The following is a 5524-nucleotide window of genomic DNA, read 5'->3' on the forward strand; positions in this document are numbered from 1 at the left end:
GCGTCCGCCTCACAACCGGGAGGTCGTGCGTTCGAAACCCGGCCGCGTCACCAAAAGACATAAGACGGGAGATGCTACCTTGTTTGGCGCTCAACAGTAAGGTATAGAGCAACGTCGATCTGGCGCTGCTCAGTGTCTGCCGTGCTCACGAACAATTGGGCAAAAGGAATTTCATTTTCGGTTTAACTTAATAATATTTGGAGAGGACTTTAAAAGATTAAATCAAAAGATTATCAAGCCACCTCTGTTTAAATCTCCCACATCTGAATTAGACAACTTGTTTTGCCAATATGATTCTGTTCTAAATGACCTTAAAAAAATCATGCACCTTAAATACCTAGCACAACATGTAGCTGTTGGCCTGACTCACCGGGGATTAATGATTATATAACAATCATTTTCTCTCGGCTTCATACGCCTTGTACAAGATAGGTCGTATTAGAAATGTTCTTAAAGTTGATATTCATAGGAGATCTCTAAAAAAAATCCACCGAAACGCTTATACACGCATTTATCACGATAACAATCAATCTATTCGGTAGCCTTCGTAAAGCGTTGGTCACATCCCACCGTGCGTGTTTTTAGTCCGTACGGTTTTTGGGGAGGCCACGGCCGCCACGTTTTTCTGAAAACGTAGGGAGGGAGTGGCAAAGGCAGGAAGGGAGTACCGGCAACGCGCGTCACACGCACTGTGTAAGTACGTGGCCCGCACGCCACGCCTGGCCGTGAACGGTTGCGTGCATCGTAAGTTGCGCACGTGGTAAGTGCGTTGTACGTGCTTACAACGTGCTTACAACGTACAGTCTCCGTGCGGTTGCCACGTTATCGTACGGAGGCCGTACTTACAAGTGCTGCTCACGTACGGTGTCCTTACTCACTCGCATGTTGTAAGTGCGTGCACGTGCGATGAACTCGTGTTTATATATAGGACGACATTCCGATGTTCTCCAGAAGTCCCAGCTGTTGCTGCCTCAAGATGCCGCCCATTCCACCGAAGAGACTATCTACTGCATCAGTGCGAACAATGTACGTTGTAAGTGCTTACTCGGTACGGTCCACGTGAGTTCTGCGTGCTCATTGGATAGCTAAACTGGGGAAGTGGCGAGTAAGCACGGACCACGCACTTATAACGTGCGCCTTTAAAAGACGCACGGAGTCAGTGCGTTGTGCGCTCGTTGGCAGTACCGGGCACGCACGTCACACGCACTGGGGTGAATCGGTAGCCCGAACGCAGCCCGAACGCAGCGAAAGTTCCTCATGCACTAAAAGTGCTACGGTGTGTCTGCGTGCTCCCAAATCCGTACCGAGGCGGTACTCAACACGTACGGATACCCAAATTTTGCCCACGTTTTTGCACGTAGACAGCACGCACTTGCAAGTACGGCGGGATGTGACCACCGCATTATGGCCTTCCGGACTCACGCAGAGAATCCAAAACTCTGCCAGGCTTGTAACACGCACACGTTCTTATGAACACATCACTCCACTACTTCGCAATTTGCATTTATGGTTACCGGTGATGTACCGCATCATGAGCACAACCTTGGTTTTAAAGGGATAGTTGAGTTCTGTTTTTAGACCGCAAATGCCTTCAAAGTGCATGATTATTCTTATCTATGACATTTATAGTGCCTTTTTAAAACCTAAAATTGCTATGAAGGTAATTTTAGACCCCAAAATGTGTGAAATTTAGCCAATACGATCATTCCAATTCAGCTCCACTTTAAAAAAAAAACAAAACGGTGACCGTTAATTGATTATTTAAATAAAAATAACAATTCATGAGCCGGCTAATTGTGGGTAATATAAGCAACACGAAAATGCCAACAAAAAAGCCTACATCGGCATTGGCTGAAATACGACGTAAAAGGCGTTATTTCGGTTTTTTCAAACTTTTCAAATTATCTAATATTTGTGGTCGTACACAAGTATTAGAAATTGTTATATTTCAGCCGTCTCTGAACCGATTTTGATCAAACAAAGATGATGTTGTCATTCAAATTTGACACTCAGTTTTTCATTATCTCACACAGGAAATATTTTGTGTAGCGCCCTCTGCAACAGAACTCAACTATACCTTTAATTTTATGTATTCATGAAGTGGCATCAATTTGTCTGCGAGAACTAATCCACGAATACAAACTCTCACGCACTTTACCATCATCTTCACAATTCATAATTGATAAGAGCAATAATGCTGAAGAAGGCAAAAAATGAAAATACTAAAAGCAGTACAGACCATAATACACACACTTACAAAACTGTAAACATCAAACAGATACACTTTAAAATGAAGAACATGTACATGTAAGCAATTTCGTTTGGATGTTGTTTATTTTGTCTACTGTATCATGCTTGTTACCTGAAAGAATTGTCGTTTTTATGGACAAGAAAGAATTGTCGTTTTTATGGACAAGAAAACATGGAAATTAACAGCTAAAAAAGGAAGTCTTAAATTCTGGCCACAAAATGAATAAGTTAAAACAGATTATTACACCGAACACTGAACAGTACGGTCATATTATTATTTTTTTTCTTAAGAAGGGGGGAATAAAGTGTAAACAATTCTCAAACTTGCACCATCTTGCCAAGTTATAACTGATCGATCTTTGCAAATAGAAATTTACATTTATTTGCCTTCTTACTTTTTGACAGTTAGTGTCATGAGGCCCGTCTTCACTATCTCGAGATTGCCAAATATCCAGCTATTTGAACAATCCTGATCGCGAACTATCTAGCTAGTTTGCGTCTTCATCAGACCGAAGTAGCAATTAGAAGGATATTTGGTCAGGATTGTCATCCCAAGATATCTTGGGATAGTTTGCAAAATATCCCACTATTTGGCAAAATATCCAGCTATTTGTCCCGTGCGTCTTCACTAGACCGAAGATTCGCAATACGCGCTAAGGCTGAGAAAAATATCTCAAGCTAATTTCTCAAGGTCGAGTTTTAAGTTTGAGGTCGAATCTCGAGATAGTGAAGAGCCGATTTGTTACTTCAGGATTATTTCCCAAATCAGAAATAGCGGGCTATTTGGCAATCTCGAGATGATGAAGACGCGCTTATTGTAAACCTTAACATAAAGAAATTGTTTCATTACTGAGAGAGAAAAAAAATGTTGCAATGAAAGAACAATACAAGTGGTGCCAATTTGGAGAAAAAAGAGCTGCATAATAATCATAATTATCATCATAATGATAAAACGCTTCCCATATTGGTTAAAAGAGACATAACAAGAGAGCACTATTTCTCGGTAATACACCACAAATGACCCCCTAACAATCGGTGCTAATTTCCATAAGTATGTTACAGTATATCATGATATAGTAAAGACGTTGCAAATAGTATAGCTTGCTTCTAAAAACACAAAAAATAACAAGTTAAGAATGTTTTCCACGGTTGTTTTGTACAGAATATTGGCAATACACAGAGACAGTATGAACATGACGGAGAAAGAAAGCGGACAAAATATACAGTTTCTCATTGTACCCTCAACAATTGCTGTGGTAGACAAAGGAACATCCCTCCGCTGCTATTAGTAAAATGTGTAGAGCAGGTGAATATGCATGTGACTCCTGTTCTACAGATTTTTACATAACAGCAGTGAAGGGATGGATGTTCCTTTGTATACCACAGCAATTGTTGACAGTTTGTTGAGGGTACAATGAGGAACTGTGTATTTTGTCCTCTTTCTTTGTCCGTCATATTCATAGTGAGATCTTTCCCCTAGCTTTCCTAAATATGTATACTCACTGTATGAAAGTCAAAAGAACAATATAAACTTGAGATTTGCACAGACATTGAAACTAAAACAACATGACAATATATAGACAGTATATCAATCAAACTATAATAAACAGTCATATACTTAGTACAGTTTATACATATGTCCATGAGTTAATACAATGATCCCCTTTGCTTAAAAAGGGCGTATTTGATGTTTAAAAACTTTTTTTCTTCACTTCAAGCTTATCTTGAGCTCTGGTATTGGCATTGTATGTCGAGAGAACATGGCTTTAATTCATTCTGGATTGTTTATCCTGCAGTAAATTGATTGTTTGAAACAGTAAAATAACAAAAACCTAGCTGGAAATCATCTTCAACTCTCATTTGCACACAGTGACCTGTGTTAAGCACATGATGGCAGGCCTACATATACTTACCTTGATTTCCTTATATCTTTCTATGCTCGTTACTCAACCCCTTTGAATTTTCTACCAAAATCGTTTGGCACATGTCATTTATTTGTAATCTTGTACATTCAGTGCAAGTTTTGTTGGATTCTGTGAGAATTTATCTTCTATCATTACCACAACTCAAGCTTATCATTCAGCATCGATCAGATATGAGAAGGTAACAGAATTTTTGAGATCTAAGTTGTTCTAGAATTCAGCTGTCTGCTTTTATCTACAATCTGGGGCCTGTTTCATAATTTTTTTTATCTATAACAATTTCTTAATTTCTATGATAAATTTGCTCTCAGCCAATCTGATGTCTTGATTTCAGTAGCTTATGACAGTAGCTTGTAACTTGTTATTGATAACAATTTTTATGAAACGGGGTCCTGACTAAAAAGGACCTCCGTTCAAAACTGCATTTTGTATGGTGACATTAAAGAGAACGTTTTCTGGAAAAGGTGAAAAATAATTTTGGAGGTTTTTGTCTTTAGACATTTTACTCATTCTTATTATGTTATTGTTGAAGAATCTTGTAAGGGAAAAACAAGGTCCCCAGAATAGGATGGCTCTTCAAATAATGTCCAATTCGAAATATGACATGGAATAGCTAAAGTGTTGTGGACAACAATTCCATTACACATAGTCACTCAATCCCATATACACATTTATGCGTACAGTACATGTGGCTTTCGGCAAGACTGTGCCAATTTCTTATCGTTTTGAAAATTCCATGACTTATAGAATTCACCAATACTTAGTTATGTGCTACATGGTCAACCTTTACCAAACACTTCTAGATAGTTTGTTGCATAATGAAATTGCATGACCAGGGGGGTGTTTCACAAAGATCCTAAGTTGAACTTATCTCCATGGTGGACTTAAAAAGTATGGACAGCCATTGGAGCCTTAAAATGAAATATATTCAAAAGCAGAAAGTATTTTAGACTTTTTATAAATTCCACATCCAGAACATGAAATCTCCTTGATGAAAGAAAATATGAATGATTTGAATCAACATTTTATGCCTTTCAAAATAACTTTTACAAAATATTTTCAAAGATGATAATGGCTTTCCATAACTTTAAGTCCAAATTAGAGATAAGTTCAACTTTGGATCTTTGTGAAACACCCCCCCCCCCCCCCCCCCCCCCCAAGGCCCTGTTCCATCGAATGTCTTACCAGTAACAAGCTACAATAACTGTTATAAGCTACTGAAATCGTAGCATTTGATTGGCTGGGAGCAAACTTGTCATAGAATTTTATAATTTGTTATAGAAAAAAAGTTTTATGAAACAGGCCCCTGAAATCAACTTTGTCTTTGAAGGTCGCACCCCAAATGAGAATAA

Source organism: Strongylocentrotus purpuratus, unplaced genomic scaffold, assembly GCF_000002235.5.
Source record: "Strongylocentrotus purpuratus isolate Spur 01 unplaced genomic scaffold, Spur_5.0 spur5_scaffold_20, whole genome shotgun sequence".
In the NCBI taxonomy this organism is placed as follows: Eukaryota; Metazoa; Echinodermata; class Echinoidea; order Camarodonta; family Strongylocentrotidae; genus Strongylocentrotus; species Strongylocentrotus purpuratus.